The 22278-nt window shown below is 39.2% G+C and overlaps 1 protein-coding gene across 1 annotated transcript in view; it reads right to left on the minus strand.

The window, feature by feature from the left end:
* LOC132092823 (leucine-rich repeat and fibronectin type-III domain-containing protein 2-like) overlaps positions 1-21723 on the minus strand; it is a 117446-nt gene extending 95723 nt beyond the window's left edge. The window contains exon 1 of the mRNA XM_059499254.1: positions 21573-21723. The gene's annotated coding sequence lies outside the window, so the exon portion shown is untranslated. The remainder of the gene's footprint in view (positions 1-21572) is intronic.
* Positions 21724-22278: the final 555 nt, after the last annotated feature.

Raw genomic sequence — 22278 nt, forward strand, 5'->3', positions numbered from 1 at the left:
TGCTGAGAGCTGGCATTGGATGTAACGCGGTCAAATGGTTCCATAGCTATTTGACCAATAGTTCGCAAATGCTCAAATATGGCAATGATTTGTCAAACCCAGTCCTTGTAACTAAGGGTGTTCCACAGGGTTCTGTTTTGGGTCGCTTGCTTTTCCTAGTTTATATTAATAATGTTTGTGATAATCTTAATTTTTGTAAATATCACCTTTATGCAGATGATACAATTCTGTATTCCTGTGCCTCCACAGCTAAATTAGCTTTTTCAAATCTACAGGCAGATTTCCATACCCTGCAACATGCCCTACTAGATTTGAAGCTGTTGTTAAATCTGCATAAAACTAAAGTTATGGTTTTTCAAACTGGGCGAACAAAGCTACCATCTTTCTCCATCAAGTCACTAGATGGAATTTGCATCCAGTCTGTAGATAATTACAAATATCTGGGATTTTGGATGGATAAAAATCTTAACTTTAAATATCATGTTGATTTTCTTGCAAAGAAATTAAAATTCACATTGGGTTTTCTGTATAGACTAAAGTCCTGTTTTTCCTTGGCTTCAAGAAAACGTTTAGTTGTTAGCCTTTTTCTGTCACAGATTGATTATGGGGATACTATTTACAGATTTGCCTCTCTGTCCACCTTGTCCAAACTTGACCCCCTTTATCACTCTGCTCTCAGATTCATCACAAATTCTAGTTTTAGGACACATCATTGTTTACTTTACAGTTTGGTAGGATGGTCATCTCTGCATTTGCGCAGGCTCGAACATTGGTATATTTTAATTTACAAAGTTATTTTAGGAAAACTTCCAAAATATTTATATAGGAAATTTTTATTATTTCAAAGCTCCTCAGGTCATATAACTGGTTACAGTTTAAAGTGTTGGCTATTAGAAACAGAGGTTGGAAAGCTAAGCCTGTTCTATTATGGCCCCTGGTCCTGGAATGAAGTGCAGAATAAACTTAAACTACAATCCCTCATCTCTTTAGGTGATTTTAAACATAGAATAAAAGAATTGGTCATTGCTAAGTGCAGATGTTTTGATAATCCCACTTCCACTTAAATTTATTATTAATATGATTTTATTAATGTTGTTTCTTTGAACTGTATTATATAGGGTATTAGGTAATACCAAATTGTTTATGCTGCTGTATTCTTTGTTGTATTTATTGATGATGTTGGTTTTGTCTGTGGTTTGTTATCGGTTTAATCCTGCTATCTGACCCTGTCTTGACTAGGTCTCACTTGTAAAAGAGGTTTTAACCTCAATGTGACTTTCCTAGTTAAATAAAGGTTAATAATAATAATAATAAGATTACGCGGGGGACACGGGGGACGTGTCCCCCCCACTTTTAAAATCATGGAAATTCGTCCCCCGCACTTTTTCGGTCAAGTTTGTTCTCATAGAGGTTTTCAAAAGCTGGTGTGAATAAATATAGATTTAAACTCAAAGAGACGGGATAGTCTGCATATGATTTAATATTTAATTCGGACCCAGAATACAGCGAGATGAACATCACAGAGCGCTGAACTCTCCTGCAGTGTGTGTTTCTCATTCATCCTCGAAGCCGGAGGGCGCTCTCGCGCAGAAAGTAATTTCAAGAAATTCCTAATATGGGCAAAAGCGTCCAGCTACCACTGTATGAAAACAGTTTTTACACAGAAAAAAAGCCCAGAAACTTTTGCAAACACGAAGACATTAAACATACGATTGCAAAAATATATGGTTTTTCAAGTAATCTCCAGCAGGTGATAAATAAAGTAAGAACAATGCAGTACCAATTGACATAGCATTTATTACAGAATATAAACTATTCTGCCTTATGTGATAAAAACATTTGTTTGTAGTATATCATTATTATTTGTTATTGTCCAGCAGTTATAGATTTCTAAGCCATTTAAAAGCTTAAAATGTGAGAAAAATTAAAGTTGCCTATAGTATCCACTACCAGTCAACAGTTTTTGAACATTAAGTTTGTTAATGTTTTTAAATAAGTCTCTTCTGTTCACCAAGCCTGCATTTATTTGATCCAAAGTAAAGCAAAACAGAAAAATTGTGAAATATTTTTACTAACCTATTTAAATTAACTGTTTTCTATTTGAGATTTCAGAGCTGAATTTTTAGTATCATTACTCCAGTATCATTACTCCAGTCACACGATCCTTCAGAAATAATTCTGATATTCTGATTTGCTTTTTAAAAAAAAAACACATTATGATAATGTTGAAACCAGCGGAGTAGATTGTTTTTCAGGTTTCTTTGATCAACAGAAAGTTCAGAAGAACAGCATTTATTTTGAAATATATATCTTTTGAAAAATTATTGCTTTATCATCACTTTTGATCAATTTAAAGTGAAGTGAAGTGACATACAGCCAAGTATGGTGCCCGGGGAGCAGTGGTGTTGCTGGCCTGAGACTCAAACCCACAAAAGAGCCCTTGCTAAATATAAGTGTTCATTTCTTTTATTTATTTTCCAAAAAACAAAAATTATATTGACTCTAAAGGTCCTTTCACACTGGACGCTATTTTGACGCATGAATAATTCGCGCAATGGTTTTATTTTTTGATCAGCTGTTTGTGTAATGAGTGCTTTCACACCGAACGCGAATGTGCTGAGGCGAAAAAACGACTTTTATTTTTTTCGCTTCGATGTCTATTTTTTTTTACTTTTGAGGTGACAAAAAGGCTTCAGCCAATCACATACAAGGAAACAAAGGTGACGTCACAGCAAAAAAGACTGCCAGACGCTGCTCCGGATCAATTGGTTCCCTGAAGTTTGTGGTTTGTCTCGTCAGATGCGGTGCCACTATCTGAAGGAGCTCCTCGAATTGTCCCACAGACATCCGAAAGTAAGTGCGGAACCGGCCATGATAAAGTTTTAGCTCCTGTACAAGATTGGCATACTCCCCTTCAGACTCTCTGTTCTTTAGGACTGGGTGCACCCAAAACCTTCTTTTCTGTCTTTTAAAGAAAATGAAAAGCTCGTCTTCACTGGATGATGATGTTGAAGTGTCCATTTTCTCAACTTTCGGCGCGAAAGTTTTGGAATGTTGAAGCTCTCTGAACGTCACAGACATCGCAAATTCGCGTCGCGGCTGATGTGAATGGTTTTGACGCGAACTATTCGCTTTTTCGTTTCGCTTTTTCGTTACGCATCCGGTGCGAAAGGGCCTTAAGTTTTTGAATGATATATTATGTTGCAAAAGCTTTTTATTTCACATAAATGCTGATCTTTGGATCCTTATATTCATCAAAGAATACTGAAAAAAAACATGTTTTAAATATTGATAATCAGAAAATCAGCATATTAGAATGATTTCTGAAGGATGTGACACTGAAGACTGGAGGAATGATGCTGAAAATACAGCTTTGATCACACGAATAAACAACATTTTAAAATATATTCAAATAGGGAAAAAAAATTTTTAAATATAAAAATATTTCACAATATTACGGTTTTTGCTGTATACTTTGGATCAAATAAATGCAGGCTTGGTGAGCAGAAGAGACTTCTTTAAAAACAAAATATCTTACAGTTCAAAAACTGTTGATTGGTAGGCTATATAGATTACAGAAATGTTATAAAATATATATATAAAATCTGTCCCCCTAACTTCTGAAAAGATGGCTACGTCCCTGGTTCAAAGTCTCTTAACTCTGGAGTCGATTAACGCGGATACGTGTTTTGAGTGACTTTCTCCTGATAACCCCGAAAAGAACTTAAATTACACTTTCAGTTTTAATCGTACAGATAATACATCAATCGAATCTGTAAAGGGTCTACTTTTTTTTGGATACAGACATAATAACAACAAAACTTTGTGCACTTATAAAATAAAGATAACAAACAAGGTGTGCTGTCTGCAGCCTTTGTCTGCGCTGATCTTCATTTACAAACATGTCATTAAAATGAACTGTAACTCCGTGAATACTCAACGAAGAGACATGAGAGAGATATCTATAAAAGCTTGACATGTCTACTTTTAAACTAAACAAGTGCCGCCGAAAACAGATATTCTGTGATAGTAATCCATATGAAAACAACGCGATGTCTGTTTTTCATGTCTCCCTTCAGTATATCTAATGTGACCACGCCCTGCGCTGAACGCGTTATTCAGATTCAAACTGAAGCGCGGCTTGAATACGCCCATAACAGAAGAAAACGCAGCCAGACTGTTCTTCAAGTTCTTTTATTTTAGCTGCTGCCATGTGATTAGCTGATTAGCAATGTGTGTTGCCAAGCAATTTGAACAGGTGTACCTAATAAAGTGTATATGATTTCATTACATTCTTCATCATGACATATTATATATTTTTCAACTTTTACATTTTTAACTTGTATTAATTCCACAACTGTGCACATAATCCAAAGGGTTGAGTTAAGCCATGTGGTTTTCATCATTAGGTTTAAAAGGGTGTACAGTTCATTTACCTTTCAATGACCAAAGTATAAAGAAAAAAATAAATAATGTTTTTTCTTTCACTGTGAACACATTCAGTGTAAATCCTTAATCTTGTCACACTTGGTCTGGTTATTTTCATCCTCCCTGTTTGCCACGCTTTAGTTCTAGACCTCGTTAACGACTCACTTTTGCATTATTCAAAACATTAAAAATGTGCATCATTATTGTCTGTGCCCTCACTGAGCTCCTCTTTCTGCTTGGAAAGGTGTGTATATATAGCCATCCTCGGGAGACATGAATAAAGATGTGTGCGTCTCCTGTGACTGGTGTCCACACAGAAAGTGTGACACGATCTGGCAGATCAGAGACACGTCTGCTCTCCTCACACTCTTCAGCAAACACATCTAAACCTGCAGTCTTGCTCACACTGATGCATTCAGCTACTCATCATTCTGCAAATCACATGCATTTTTCAATCTTGGACAAAGATAATCAGCTGCGCGAGGATATCTTGCATGAAAATGAAGGCAACCAAACTCATTTAGCTGCCAACATGGAAACACAAGAGAAAAACAGCATCCACATTCAAATCCAAGGGCTGCCTTCCACATGCACAGATTTCCTCCAAAATTACTATGGGAAAATGAACCCGGCGAAGGGATCAGGACCCAAACAACTTGCCAAATAAACTAATAAATTGACATTAAATATAGAATTGAGTGTTAATTAATTTATGTGAACAAAACAGGTGTGGGGAGATACGAGAGAAATTAAACTAGTACAGCTACGTAGAAGACCAGCATCATTTTAGACAAATATTATTCTAATCACAATCATGTGCTCCGGAGAGAAAGGTAATAAACTATAATAAGCACTGCAAGCACCCTCTTTATATCAGACTTTATTCAGTGAACTGAACTCAACTGTGCCATCACGCAACATTGTTCATATTTTAGGTTTTAGTAAGGTAATTATTGTTGTTTATTATATTAATTGTAATAGTGGTGCATAAAAAAATTTATATGATCAAATATGTTTTTCCTTGTGTTAATTTGTGTGGAAAGCATTACCAGCTTTTTTACTGTATATTATGTCTTGCGTTGACGATCAACCTTTGAAGCCACTTCAGCAAGAACAGTATTTATTTATTTTTGGATCAAAACAGAACAGTGTCAGAGCTTGAAAACACTGTGATGTAATGGTTTAAGTTATATCACCAAGCGTTTGTTACTGTAGTGTTTCTTGATGGGACTTCCTGCGGAGTCAGCATCAGTACAACACAACATGGTAATTAAGTAGGTTAAACACAGAAAAGCCTGGGGCTGAGCTTATCTGATTATCCAGGTGTAATCCCAGGTCTCCTCACTGCTAGTTTTCTCAGATACAGCATGAGCTGACGCTGGCAAATCTCAGATTTCTGCGTGCATCCTCTCAGAGAACCTCACTGCTGCTCAATCTCATCAGACGTGAGCAGAATAACTCCTGCGGCCTTTCATGTTGACTTACAGCCACAGGATAGTACTGAAGACAGCCTGGTGTGCAGAAAAAGTACAAATCAAAAGAGATCTGTAAGACACTGTCCTCAGAGCATGTGAGGATAAAGTCTTCTGTGCTAACGATCCTCATCTGCACCTGCTCAGAGATCACCAGCCGTCCACTAACACTCATATTACACCTACAAGAGAATGACTACGGTCAGCTTACACTCTTAAAAAGCGCTGAACGCGTGAGACACGCCGATCCGGCTCGCGCTGTGCTGAAGATTAATAAAAGTTCTGAGAAGAAATCTTAGAATTTATTAGCCATCGACTAATATTAGACATTATTAGAGTGAAGATTTAGTCATGAGTGATTTACCCACAATGTGGAGGGTTGTCATAGCTGTGCATTTCTTAGTCTACTGAAGTGACCAAATCATCTACGAGGAGGTGCACTTTCAAAAATCATCCAAAAAATAAAACATCTGAAAAATTAAAGAGCAAGAGTTCTTTCATGGTACAATTCTATCACACTCAAAGTCAGCAGATATGTTTACATGCACTAAGATCTGATATCTGGTATTTATCATCTCCAGTATTATATTCTGAAAGTCAGATTGAGAAAGTAGTGAGATTTAGAGGTTGACCAGAATATTACGGTTAACTAGGTTAGACCACAAGGGTTGATAACCAGTTAAGAACTTGTGACACAAACACAGCAGAACCACTAGACTGAAATCAGCACAGCCAGCGAAGGATCGAACACAACTGTTTTGAACGAGCACACCTTTTTTAACAATGAGTTAAAACTCTTTAACATGTGTTTTGTGTCTGTTGAGGAAGTACAGACGTTCCTCTCATTGCTGCAGAGGAGCGGATCCAGCGAGAGCTTGATGGGGCGACACAGAATGAACGTTTTTCAGGAATTGCAACAGTAGAGGCAGCACAACTATAACGACATGTAATAATCCCGTCCGCTCTAAAGCGGTACTACACTGCAGTTTAAAAACACAAACCGAGCCGAGTCGAGCCGTGCCATACAATACTGAGCAGTAATCAAAAAATAGCCATAAAACGATTCCTAAACATTAACTGCTCCTTGTCTGCTTCCATCCACTCCATCTGGTCTCATAGATCAAGCACATGGAAGTCGTCCTGTACACATTTACATCAACGAGTTAGTTTATCATCGTTTGAGGCAGGGATGTGGGACTGACGGTGGTCTCTCGCCAGAGTCTTCATATTGAGCCGTCTCCTTTCCATGAGGTGACATAATTTAAATATTTGGCATTTAAAATCAATAGTCACTCTTCACTGCTCGAAATACTGGTGTATTGTCCTCCTAAAACAAATACAATTTCTCTCAGACTTGAGTGAATTGTTGACAAGTGCTTCTGCCCAATCTACAGCTATGCTAATGCTAGGGATTTCAATGTTCATGTTGATACTGATACTGTTCATGCTCATGTCTGTCCTTCATTGTTCATTGATTTCCCAGCTCATGTACATGGCCATACACTGGATTTGGCTTGCTCTACTGGTATTGACATTGACAAATGTATTTCCGATGCTTCAAAATATTCTAACTGAGCCTCTGATGTCACATGGACTATTTTGATGATGTTTGTCTTACCTTTCTGGACATGGACAGTAGACCGTACACACAGCTTCAATGGAGGGACTGAGAGCTCTCGCACTAAATCTAAAATATCTTAAACTATGCTCTGAAGATAAACGGAGGTCTTATAGGTTTGGAACGACATGAGGGTGAGTTATTAATTACATAAATTTCATTTTTGGGTGAACTAACTTTAATTATCTGATTGACTTCATCACTGCTTCAGTGTCACTTCAGCACTCTTTAGTGTGGACACATATGTGCTCTTTAAACCGGAGGATTTTGGAATTAAAAAGGGTTAAATGTGTGAGATGAAGAAAAAAAACACACACTGTGAAATGCATTTTAAACAGAAATATACAGTTAATTTAATTTATGATTGCAAACTGTAAAAAAAAAACAGTAGATTATTGCAACCACAGCTGCCAGTATTCCACCGTAAAATCAAGAAGAAAAAAATCAGCAAAATACTGTAAAACCTAACAGCCAACTTCCTGTTGTGTTTTGGGTCACCATTGTGCTGGAGAGTAGATCCTGTGTTTAAGTGAAGGACAGACAGCTCAGTTCAGATGTTATGCTGCTTGTTGCTTTATTTAAAGGCGTTGACTGATTACTGATACAGTGTGAATCTCTTCAGTGATCTCAATCACACATTAATGTGTGCTGCTGTTATCTACAAGAAACTTGAGTTGAAGTGATGCTATTAATGGCTTTTCTTAAATCAGTAGGTTTTTCTTCATGGACTTAAGCAAAATAGCTCCCAACACCAATGTGCTCACGTTACTTAAACATTGTAAATATTAGTTAATAAACAAATGCCAACTTAAGTGCAGTCAGTTTCTGCAAATAAAATGAGTTAACTCAAAGGATTGCATATTAACATTGTATCAGTTAATAACATACGGTTTTTCACTGTAAATTTAAATGGTTATGTAAAACCTAAAATGCTACTACCGTATTTTTCCCGGGAAAGTTCTGGCAACCACAGCTGCTGGTATTTTTTTTTACAGTGTACGATTAAAAAGTTCACTCAGTGGGCTCTGATCAAAGTGTGATGTTTTCCTGAGGTGTTTTCAGAGTAAAACATCTCATACCCGTCAATACCTCTGTTCCCACGACTGAACTCCTCTCACTATGCCATGCTCATATCTTCTGTAGTTTTGACTCGACTGTCCCCACAGATGTGAATGAGATAAACAGGCTGTCTAATTCCTCTACTAGTCTTCTTGATCCTGCACCTACCTCTTTAATGAAGAGTAACTTGCCTGCTTTGTCTCTACCCATCACTCACTTCATTAATACATCAATGTCCTCTGGAGCTGTACCATCAAAGCTTAAGATTGCTGCTGTCACTCCAGTTCTTAAAAACATGGTCTCGAACCTTCTTCCTTAAGTAGCTATAGGCCTATTTTGAACTTATCATTTATCTGTAAGATATTAGAAATAGTTGTTGCCTCACAGTTACAGGCCTTCTTAATAGTCCACAACCTCTACTGTTCTCGTTTTGCTTCAGATTTCAGAATTATACAATCTAATTTAGATCAAAAACTGCTCTGGCAACATGTATGCAGCATCTTTGTTTGGATAATGATTAAAATCCAGTGGTTGCCTCTAATTTTAAAGGGGTCATATGACGTTGCTAAAAAGAACATTATTTTGTGTATTGGTGTAATGAAATGTGTTTATGTGGTTTAAGGTTTGCACATACTGTACACTATTGTTGCTCCTCTATGCCCCGCCTTCTGAAACGTGTCGATTTTGACAAAGCTCATCATTCTGAAAAGCGAGGTGTGCTCTGATTGGCTGAATAACTCAAGTGTGTGAGGGAAATGTTACGCCCCTCACCATACTGTGAAGACGTGTTTACTGGAGCGACGAGACAAAACTAATAAACCCATTACTGTGAGTCAGAAGCGCCAGACTGTCCTTGCAAAGCTGGAACTGCCCCTCTTTATAGAAACAGACACCGGCATTGTAGTCTACTCTCACAGGAAACTCTGCACACATCTGAATATTTGGCTTGAACTGTTCTCGAACAGTGTTGTAAATACAACTTAACCACTGATTTCTAGTTGTGTCCTCTTTTGGAAGACCAAACAAAGTATCTTTCACAATGAAACACACACCATCTCCACGACTTAGTGCCAGCGACAACAGAGAGAATAAAAGTTACACCTTCTTACTTTGCGTGAACATTTGGGTGGCGTTATGGAAATCATCCCACATAGTGATGTAGACATGTGGGGCGTGTTAGAACCGAGCTTGAACCTCCCGCTTTCTCTCTCTCGTGAAGCCAACAAGGAAGTGACTAAAACTGTAATTCGTCGACTGGCCGCTTGAGGCTTACTGCAAAAGGGAGTTAGTCCCATAGACTTCCCATGTTAAAATGCCCAACTTTACAGCTACGTCCATGTTTTTGTACATGGAGACAAGTTAAAAGTTTATATTTTAATTTTTAATTTTAATTAAAATCATGGTGTTATGTAGTGTATGCATGTGAAATATCACTGTACAAACGCATGCTTTTCTTTTTTACTTCAAAGCTAGCAGGTGTTCTGAATGCTCTTCTGATGTCATGTCACGGTGGTATCCATGATTTACCAGCATCCAAATGAAGTATGAAATATGGCAAGGGATTTGGAGTCAAACAAACTCAATCCCGATCACATCTTGTCCTGTCAGATCAAAGTCTTGTCTGTCAGGATCTTACACAGCGCAGACGCCTGTGCAGTCTGAAGGTGATCTGGGGAACAGGGAAGGATGGAAAAATAAAGTAATAATACTGTAAGAAAGAGATGACGATGAGCTCTGTCAGAAAGCAGTGAAAGAGATCTGTCTCCGTTGGCTCAGAGGGAGATTAGTTCATGTCAGGCAGAAGTAAAGTGACATATGTGCCCTTATTTATAGCCAGCAGATCCTCTGAGGCCCAAGGGCTACTTAGATAGAAAACCTCAACCTTAAGACATACAGTACAGTATGTTTCTTCCTATTAAACAAACATCACATTCCCCCACTGCAAAAACAAGTAACAAAACGTACAATATATCCCTGCTGTCTAGTCACTGTACAGTAACTTCACAGTTGATTAGTTAAATGACACGGCATACTGTCAGTGAACATAAGCAGGAAATTACAGTACAGCATCACTGTGATTATCTGAATTACAGTAATCCTGTTTAATTACACAAGAACACTGTGATGTCACAGTAACTGCACATGCACGGTTATTACATTTATTGATTTTTTTTACATTTTCTGCCTTGTTTATCTGTTGCAGTTTTTCATGTCTGTCCTTTTAGTAACTCACTCTGTAATGTTAGGATTTAAATGATGTTTGTGACTGTCTTCACTGTCTGTTCTCTGTCCGGTGGTACGGAGAGCGTCCTGGTGAAGGAAGAGGAGTGTATTTCAGTTTGGGCTCGGTGCACCTGTGCTGTCCTTCGTCCAGGTGCTTCCAGAGAAGGATGTGACTGTCAGAGGAAGGAACTACCAGAGGAAGCTCGTTTCAAAACAACAGTAACCCTGCCTCCTGCAAGCACTGCCCACAGGTATAAATTTATCAGCATCTTGAGGAACCTTCTCCAGATTCAACAGTAACTGGTACTGTTAAGGGTGACTGAAATGCAAATCTAAAAATGTGAGAGAGGCAGTGCTCAGGAATAGTTGTTAAACTTCGCCATGCTGCTGTCAAATAAAATAGTTACCATGCCAACTTGCTACTGTAAACAAAAGTTGGCAAATCTTGCCCCGCCCCCGGGGTCTTCTGATTGGTCGGCTGACTGGGAATCGCAAAAATCATGTGCAAGATGCTGCAAAAGACACGAGATACAAGCGCAACGGTCATGCGTGTCTAGAACACTATAAAACAATGAGTAAGTAGCACTTTGAATGGAGAAGTGCATTATGTGTCAGAATCTGATGCTCAAGGTGTGTCCTGCGTGTGGGACGCAGCTCTTCTGAGAGTGAAGCTGAGGTCACTCCTGGGTCAAGAGAAGGAATGAAGCACAGTGAAGACCACTCCTGGGAATAACCCGAGCACTTCAACATGATCAGAGATCACCTCACTATCGGAGATCCAGGGAGTCTGGGATGTAATGGGATCCATGTGTTTAGCTGAATGGCTATGAAATCAGGTGAGCATTGTGCACTTCAGGAATACTTTGAAATTCATAAATTAGTAAGACTGTGCTGTACAGAACAGTGTTTCTCATTCATTTATTTATGTGTGGTGGCCTGCCACAGTATCACAACTCACCACCACAGATAGATTTTCACGAAAGGCTTTGACTTAGTTGATTAAACATGATTAAACATACCAATAAATCTATCTATTGGTATTTAAATGTTGTGGGCTATTTTAGAAGACAAATTATAACAATAACAATGCAATTCCTAACAATCCAAACATTTAGTTCTGTCGATCTGTGCAGTGTATGATCTAGTTTGACTTGAGTACTAGTAAAAGTACTGAAAAATCATATGACTCAAGCATGAGTAAAAAAGTAGTTTGCTGAAAAACTACTCAAGTTACTGCATTACAAAGTACTTGAGTATTATTGTTCTATTTGTACAACCCGAATTCCGGAAAAGTTGGGACGTTTTTTACATTTTAATAAAATGAAAACTAAAAGACTTTCAAATCACATGAGCCAATATTTTATTCACAATAGAACATAGATAACATAGCAAATGTTTAAACTGAGAAAGTTTACAATTTTATGCACAAAATGAGCTCATTTCAATTTTGATTTCTGCTACAGGTCTCAAAATAGTTGGGACGGGGCATGTTTACCATGGTGTAGCATCTCCTTTTCTTTTCAAAACAGTTTGAAGACGTCTGGGCATTGAGGCTATGAGTTGCTGGAGTTTTGCTGTTGGAATTTGGTCCCATTCTTGCCTTATATAGATTTCCAGCTGCTGAAGAGTTCGTGGTCGTCTTTGACGTATTTTTCGTTTAATGATGCGCCAAATGTTCTCTATAGGTGAAAGATCTGGACTGCAGGCAGGCCAGGTTAGCACCCGGACCTTTCGAGGCTTACAGCTCAGCCAGAGCCAACCTGAGGAAGGGTATCTGCCAGGCCAAACTCAAACATAAACAGAGGATTGAAGAACACTTCAATTCTTCAGACCCCCGGCGTATGTGGCAAGGCATACAATCTATCACAGATTACAAACCACCTAACTCCGTGCCCCCCTCCAGCTCTGCCTCCCTCCCAGACAAGCTCAATAACTTTTATGCTCGTTTTGATCAAAATAATAAGGAGATCTCACTCAAAGCTGAGCATCAACCCAGTGAACTGCCTCTCACACTCTCCACCTCAGATGTTTACTCCACTATGCGTAAAGTGAATGGATGGACAGCAGCTGGCCCTGACGGAATACCTGGTCGTGTGCTTAAAGCCTGTGCGGAGCAGCTGGCTGAGGTCTTCACGGACATTTTCAATCTGTCCCTGGCCCAAACAACGGTCCCCATTGCTTCAAAACCTCCACCATCGTGCCTGTACCGAAGCACTCCACTGCCTCGGTCCCTAACGACTTCCGTCCTGTTGCACTCACCCCCATCATTGCCAAGTGCTTTGAGAAACTGATTGCATCCCACTTAAAATCCTGTCTCCCTGCTACATTAGACCCATTCCAATTTGCCTATCGCAACAATAGGTCAACAGAGGATGCCATCTCAACGGCACTTCACTCTGCCCTCACCCACCTGGACAGTCAGAACACACATGTGAGATTGCTGTTCATAGATTTCAATTCTGCATTCAATATGGTAATCCCCTCCAAGCTGATCTCCAAGCTCAGCCATCTTGGAATCAGCACACCCATCTGCAACTGGATTCTAGATTTTCTGACTAACAGACCTCAGTCTGTTAAGTTAGATAACCTCTCCTCCTCCATCATCACCCTGAACACTGGAGTGCCCCAAGGCTGCGCACTTAGCCCTCTCCTGTACTCCCTATTCACCCATGACTGTGTTCCTGTTTATGGCTCCAACACCATAATCAAATTTGCAGATGACACCACGGTGGTAGGTCTGGTCTAGGATGATGATGATGAATTAGCCTACAGGGATGAGGTGCAGCACCTGGCTGTGTGGTGTGCCACCAACAACCTGGAACTAAACACCCAGAAGACTAAGGAGATGATTGTGGACTTCAGGCGGACTAGGAATCATGCACACACACCCATCTACATCAACGGAGCTGTAGTGGAGGGTGTGTCGAGTTTCAAGTTCCTCGGCATCCACATCTCAGATGACCTCACCTGGTCCCGAAACACCTCCACCCTGGTCAAAAAGGCACATCAGCACCTTTACTTCTTACGGTGCCTTAAGAAAGTTCACCTCAGTCCCAGCATCCTTGCTGAATTCTACCGCTGTACCATTGAGAGCATACTCACAAACTGCATCTCAGTATGGTACAGAAATTGCTCTGCATCTGACCGCAAAGCACTCCAGCGGGTGGTGAACACTGCTCAACGGATCACCGGCACCCAGTTAACTTCCATCGAGAACATTTATCAGAAGCGCTGTCTGGGCAGGGCAAGAAACATCATCAAGGATGCCTCTCATCCTAACCATGGACTCTTCACCCTCCTTCCATCTGGCAGGCGTTACAGAAGCGACGCTCTCGCACTAGTAGACTCAGGAAGAGCTTCTTCCCCGAGGCTGTGACACTTCTGAACGCCACATCACCAATCTAACCTGCACCTGCTCTTTTACTGCACTGGTCACAGTACTTTACATACATTATTTGCACTATTCCTATTTTTGCACAGACTGCATATGGTTAAAGCTATTACACTATAAACTGTCTAAAGTTGTTACTGTACAAGCACAGTAAATTATTTCTACAAAAATATCATTGCACTACGGTTTTTTTGCATATAATACATTGTTCAACAATAATTTTGCACACTAATCCAACTGTATTTATTACCACTGTTCTCACGTTCCTGCTATTCATAATGTATATATAATCCTTCATTGCTCTGTTCATAATGTACATGCAATCCCTACATTGCATTCATATTTATATTTTGTATATACTCTGATCAATATTGTATATAGCAACTCCACTGTACATTCTGTATATCATAGCTTCACTTACTCTGCACTTTTATGTATATAAAACACTATATTCTTGCACTTCTGGTTAGATGCTAACTGCATTTCATTAGCTCTGTACTTGTACTCTGCATAATGACAATAAAGTTGAATCTAATCTAATCTAATCTAATCTAATCTAATATAGTGATTGTGGAGCAAAACATATATTAGTCTCATAGTCCCCATGAAATCAAAATTAATGTTAGCATCAATAATAAAATCTCCAAAACAGTGACACAATTCACATTTGGAAGATATAAGCATTCAAGGCTTGCGGTTCATCTCTTCTGCCCAACTGCTCAATGATTTTTTTGATATCACATCATACTTCATCTTCTCATCCAATCTTCTGACCAATCAAATGCTCTCTAGAATCCTAAGCTCTACAGATGGACTCTGAAGAACTGAGATCGGTCACTTGTTCAAAGTGTAGTGTTCCCTGTACTGTGAATGTCTCGTAGTGCACAGTGTAGGTGATGGGGAACCAGTCACACAGTCTAAATATGCTTTAGATTAGTGCAAATGAGGTCTGGGCCGTGTTCAGCCCAGAAAAAAAACAGTGCAAAACACACATATATATATATATATATGTTACATTAATCAGTATTTAGCACACCTTCTTAAGGAAAGGATACAGACCAGAAGAATCGATTACTAAATGATATTTAGACAGACTTAAAGAAGTTCCAGATCTATACTTGTGCTCTTATTATGTCAGTTATTTTGTCTTTAATGTAAATAAACATGTGCAAACAATATACTTGCTCTTGAGAATTCATTCGCACACTGGTTTGAGCTTGAACTTGTCCCTGGTGTCACGTTATTTCCGGGCTTTGGCTCTGGTCCAGATCATATATGAAACACTTTATAAACTACACAGCCTCAGCATGATTATGACCACGATTTTGTTTTATTAAGTGTTTCATATTGAATCTAGGAGGTCATCTATTAGACTGTGGCTGTCAAATGCGGCTTCACCGAGCTCAACATCTCTGGCCCGAACAGACATATATAAATGCTATTGGCTACTTCAAAAGGAGGCGTGGCTGCTCGATATGCCCCGCCCTCTCTTCCTGTTTCAGTTGAAATGATATCACCACACTGAACAATGCTGCGTGTTTCAAACCTTTAATCAGACATACTACTGTACCGATCCCTGTGCCAGGATATACTGCTTTATAGCCAGTAATAAGATGATGTGTTTGTTTTTAAGAAGGGCAAAAGCAAAGAAGGGTTAGTAAGGGTTTAAAAGAACAGGAAAAGTTTAAAACAGTGTGAACAGAAAGTTGCCAGTAATAAATAATGTGGGGTATGGGTGAGTTTGACATCGATTCAATCTTAATGATTCTGATTCTTGTCAATTCCTAATTTTGATGCCAATAAGGTAAATAATAATAATAATACAAAAATCTTAGATATTGTTCACATTTTTTCTAACTCTTATTGCAATATATTTCCTTGTTATCTGAATACTATGAATGAATGGGTCAGAACACTAACAGAAGGATGTGTGCAGCACAGAGAACAGACACGATTCTTCTAAACTTGAATGGGTTAAAATCACATTGAAAGTGTAGTTTGTAATAATAACAATAGTGGACTCCAGGCACAGGTTCGGTAAGATAAAAAGAACATTTTAAGCCATACCTAGGCTTGGGAATCCAAAATCTATTCCAATTCTGGAACAGGATGCTTGAGGTCAGGAATCCTCTACTTGTTATAAAACTGAAATTTACTTTCCTCTTTTTGATTCCTTTGTGCGCATTTTACAGTTTTTTACAGTCACTTTGCTACTATATTCATAACCTTGATGTCATTTTTCAAAACTCTAGACACAAAACCCAAAACGGTTATCACTTGTAACACAGGCTGTCTAATGTTCAAAACATTGCCTTGCGCATTCACATCTTTAAATCTTGCACTTGCACAATCATTGGTTCAAAACACAATTTTACTGTGAAATACCATTGAAACATAACTATAGATCACCCACACACAAGCAACCGATAGTTTCACTGCGTCATTGTTCGTACAATCATTACAGTTTTTTACAGATGCTAGGACACATTTCCCAATACTTATGTCACTTTTGCAAAACTCTTCACACAGTGAGCATAACAGAAGTCTATGTGGGCTAAACTGAGGATCGATTATCATTGCTTTGGCACAAAATGCATTCAATGACTACATCGCTCAAATTTCATGAATTATTTTCTCACTCAGACACAACAACTGCCAAAACTCTTTGTACGTATGGGCCAGTTTACACATGCTTACATACTGTTTTCAAAACTGTTAAACTTATGTTCAAAACAACATAATAAAAAACTGAGTAAGACAGCAATTTGCTACATTTCTACAGTAATATTTGAATGAAATATATTTTAAATCTTAAAATTAAATACTATTACAACAATTGGACAACTAGTAGATTAGCATTACTATTGTATCTGTAACAGTGGATGATGTGTATACAATTTCTTCTATTTTGGAATTACTCCAAAAAATAAATAAACAACATAAAATATTGACGGATTCTGCATCATGTCTGATTCATTCCAGTAACATATATTGCAGTGAATTATAAACAGAGATGTGTCCTTGTTTTACACAAGAAATCATTGTATAATGCTACATGTTGTTAGTGTTTTTTAGGTCATTGTTTTGTGGGTGACAAACTGTGTCTGTCGGCTGTGGACCTTTGCTAGTGTTCTGGAAGAATGAGCTGATCTGAGACCTGAAGAAAGTGTTTTGGTAGTTGTAGTGCTGATGAATGTGAAATGAACTGCTTTGCCAAGCTGAAAGTTGGTTAGGAGAACTGTGTGAAGAGTTTTGCAAAAGTGACCTAAGTATTGAGAAATGTGTCCTAGCGTCTGTAAAAAACTGTAAATATTGTAGAACAAAATAAGTGTTACAGGTTTCATTATGGTACTACATGTACAGTAAATACATCTCTGTAAAAGTACTGCAGTAGTAGAGAGAATACTACAGACACAGTGGAATCATTGAACAAAGTTTGTAATATATTGATGCAAAAAACACTACAGAACAATCACACCACAGGTTTATTTGAATCAAAGCAAAAATAATTAGCCATGAAATAGAAAAGAAAAGACAGTACTGTAAAACATCAAATGCGGTGTTCCTCAACTTGCTTGCTTGTATTGTAAGAAACAAAGAGTGATTACTGTACGTACTTCTACATTGTCATCAATGTATTGTGGATTTGGCCACAGGTTCTCATCTAAACCACAATGGATGTTTTCATTAGCCAAACATCTTGGAAAAAACCTTCGGGCATGGCATATCCAGGCCTGACACTGGTCTGCTGTGATGTCATTGCAGGCTGTTGCTGCCGCTGTCTTGGTCCGTGGCCTGGTCCTCTACCACGTTCCCCCACACCTCTCAAACGAGGCCCACGACCACCTCTCAGAAGTGGTGCCTGTCCTCTACCACGTTCCCCCACACCTCTCAAACGAGGCCCACTACCACCTCTCAGAAGTGGTGCCTGTCCTCTACCATGTTCCCCCACACCTCTCAAACGAGGCCCACTACCACCTCTCAGAAGTGGTGCCTGTCCTCTACCACGTTCCCCCACACCTCTCAAACGAGGCCCACGACCACCTCTCAGAAGTGGTGCCTGTCCTCTACCATGTTCCCCCACACCTCTCAAACGAGGCCCACGACCACCTCTCAGAAGTGGTGCCTGTCCTCTACCACGTTCCCCCACACCTCTCAAACGAGGCCCACTACCACCTCTCAGAAGTGGTGCCTGTTCTCTACCACGTTCCCCCACACCTCTCAAACGAGGCCCACGACCACCTCTCAGAAGTGGTGCCTGTCCTCTACCACGTTCCCCCACACCTCTCAAATGAGGCCCACGACCACCTCTCAGAAGTGGTGCCTGTCCTCTACCATGTTCCCCCACACCTCTCAAACGAGGCCCACGACCACCTCTCAGAAGTGGTGCCTGTTCTCTACCACGTTCCCCCACACCTCTCAAACGAGGCCCACGACCACCTCTCAGAAGTGGTGCCTGTTCTCTACCACGTTCCCCCACACCTCTCAAACGAGGCCCACGACCACCTCTCAGAAGTGGTGCCTGTCCTCTACCACGTTCCCCCACACCTCTCAAACGAGGCCCACGACCACCTCTCAGAAGTGGTGCCTGTCCTCTACCATGTTCCCCCACACCTCTCAAACGAGGCCCACGACCACCTCTCAGAAGTGGTGCCTGTCCTCTACCACGTTCCCCCACACCTCTCAAACGAGGCCCATGACCACCTCTCAGAAGTGGTGCCTGTCCTCTACCATTCCTTTGACCAACATGTCTTCCACGTCTTCCTCCCACCACTGCTTGACCTCCATTGTGACCTGGATCACCTGCTGGCTCTATGTTACGTATCACTATGCTCTTGCAATTGGATCCCAATCAACTCTTCACTATATACTCATTCCACAATGTGCACTCAATCATCAGTAATGAGCTGGCAGAATTGGACAAGCAATTACAAGGGCCTGCATCTATACAGTGCAGTACTGTCAATACTGTAAATAGTCTGAAAAGGTGGTACAGTATTTGGGGCCATAGACACGGTGTCTGATGAAGCATTATGATCAAATATTAGGCTACATCCATGGATATTGTAGTCTAATTGGTTCATGCTCCGCGCTAATTGGTGACAATGAATCTCGTTATCTTGAAACGTTCATGCTTTACAGTAAACATGGAAGATTGTTTGTCTGTTTCCATACTAAGAGTAATGCAACAGTTACTTATCATTTTGAGCAGTTGTATCAATTGATAGTTGTGATCTGGTTTGTGTCTGAACCCACAGAGGCTAGACATCATTTCAGAAAATAGGGGAGGAGAAATTGACAGGCTTTTTTTTTCTTATGTGTTTTAAATGGATATGTCTTTGTCCAAATTAGGGATTTCCTGCGGGATTTCTCCTGTGTGAGTTATTTCTTCTCCTTCTCAGCACGAGAGCACCCTCAAGCATCGAGTATGAATTAAACATGCGCTGATATGAATAATTCATCTGGTCATTGATAGACTTTCGGATGCGGATTCAAAACAACGAAGCAGGTGTTTGACAGTCGAAGCATAGCGCGGTTTGAACGCCCCGCCCCCGCAGCTGAACTGTGAGTTTTGATTGGTTTTTACCCGAGTCAGGCCTGTCTGTTATTGGCTGAAGCGCAGGGCTCCACCCAAGCAGTTCAAAAAGTGCCTGTCAAACGCAGACTCGCTGTTTCTCCATCTTTGTCCGAATATATATATATATATATATATTTTTTTTTTTTTTTTGTGAAAAATTATTGTAGCAAAGTTGAATACTTTGGATTTATTCTACTCAAGTAAAAGTACCACAATTTAATTATACTCAAGAAAGTAGAAACAAATTTAAAAATATATATATTTTTATATTTTTTCTACTTTGCGGTTTTAAGTAGCAGACGCAAACCAGCTCCATGGGTTCAAGCCTTATTCTGTTAAAAGAGTTTACGTGAAAAAATTCCTGAATGTATAAACTAGACTTCATCTTCCATCAGCTGTGTTTTTTTTTTTTTTTTTTTTACTAAACATTTTAAACGGTCATAAAGTGTGACAATAGTTGAAAGTTCAACTTTGACTCATAAAAGCTGAAATGGAGCCGGTTACAGTTTTTCTCAGTCGCTTTGGTACATTTCTCGAATCATCCTTGAGATTTGCAAAACAGTAAGTGCATTTCTCAAAACAACTCGTACAAAGAGCAAAACACCATGGATTACCTGCAAAAGCCAGTCTCTTGCTCAAAATCATTAGTTCATCTCTCAAAAATAAATATCTGTGTCAATGAACATGTCAGTGCCATCAGAATGACAAGAAGTCCTTGTGTCATAGTTTACGGATAAGACAGTCAAATTGCTTAGTCATGTTGTCAATATAACTGATGTATGTTCTGATGTAAACTACTGTATTGAACAGTATGCCATATGCTTATGTACGCCATATATCCATTTCAGAAATAAACATTTACACATTACTGTATGTGGGATATTGATTGAAAGAGACTGGATAGAATTCCCAGTTACACTTTTACTAGTGGTCTGACCAAAATAATAATAATAATAAATAATTAAATAAATCCTTTACAATGTTTTTGTGATATAGAAAAGGAAATATGGGCACAAAGATGTTAATAATTTAATTGTCAGAATGTGTAACTCTTGTGTTGTCCTCTGTCTGTACAGTATAAGCTTTCCAACTGAAGACTCATGAGATGAACCTTTGAGCTGTTTCAGAGAAATGGTTTATCATTGGTTTATCATCTACATTCTCTTCATTAGTCAAGATTCACTTGCACAATTCATGCCAAATTGACAAAAAGTCTAATAATAATGTGTAAAAATAAAAAGTGTGCTTGGCAGTTTGTGACAACTAGATTAACCATTTTGCATTTAATGACGTATACAATGAACTAAAGACTAGATGTTTTGAGGGGTAAGACTATTGCACAGAAAACTATATAATAATTTTTTAGCAACATGACATTAGCAACTGATAATGTAGGAAACTGCAGATAAATGTGTATAATCATTTGCATGAATGTACAAAAGCAATCGCAACTTGTTCAAAAGAATGAGAAACTGGTTTTATGATGTGTATAAATGACTAGATGATCTGGAGGTTGTACAAGTAGTTTTGAGAATTTCATTTCTGATTTGAGAAATGCACCAAAGTGACTGAGAAAAACTGTAATACCAGCGGAGCTATCAGAAGATCGTGTTGAATCTGCTGCTGTCACTCAGTGAATCAGTCTCAGTGTGATAGACGTGATTCAGACTCACTCTTCTGCTCATGACTCGACACACTGCTGCACAAACCAGTTCTTCAGCATCAGTAAATCAAAGTAAACTGTGTGTTTGGCAGAATATAAAGTCCCATCGCTAACATAATCACCCAGCTGTCACATCTTACCTTCGGTGTGTCCCGTCGAGTCGCGTTCGTCCATCGATGTCGTTTAACCGCGCAGCTTTACCGTCGTTTATCACATTTCCTCTCGACACTGCGGCAGACTGACCGAGCGCGTGCTGAGGGACTCATCAACTCACGAGCACGAGCACGAGCACGGGACCGCTGCAGCCCTCGCTGTTTCTCTGATAAACACGAGGCTATTTATACTCACAATATCAGGAGCAGAATGCGCAGCCTCTCTTTAGTGTGGACAAAATGCGAACGTTAAGGTTGTTATTCATTTATTTATTATAATTTTTCTTACTATTATAATAGTTTTTTATTTTATAAATCCGATTATGTATGGTTGCTGCTGATGTATTAATCCAGCGACTGATATGACACAACTAACCCGCAACTCTGAGGAAATTATTACATTGCATGCTATTTACCAGAACACAATAACAACTCTGCTGGAGGTTCCTTTAGGGTTCTTCACTTCACACCTGAGGAACCTTCTGAAGAGCCTCTAGACAGATTCCTGGAGGAACCCTTTTATTAAGAATGTCCAAGAACCACCTTGGTTCTTCAAGGAACCATTTCATTAATATTTACACCCCCACCGCTCCCACTAGTTTATTTTTCCTCCTATTGACATTTTTAATATATAAAAAAACACTAAGAAACTAAAACAAATGCATATAAAACATTGTTTATTGATAAACAATGA

The sequence above is a fragment of the Carassius carassius genome, chromosome 18 (assembly GCF_963082965.1).
Source record: "Carassius carassius chromosome 18, fCarCar2.1, whole genome shotgun sequence".
Classification (NCBI taxonomy): Eukaryota; Metazoa; Chordata; class Actinopteri; order Cypriniformes; family Cyprinidae; genus Carassius; species Carassius carassius.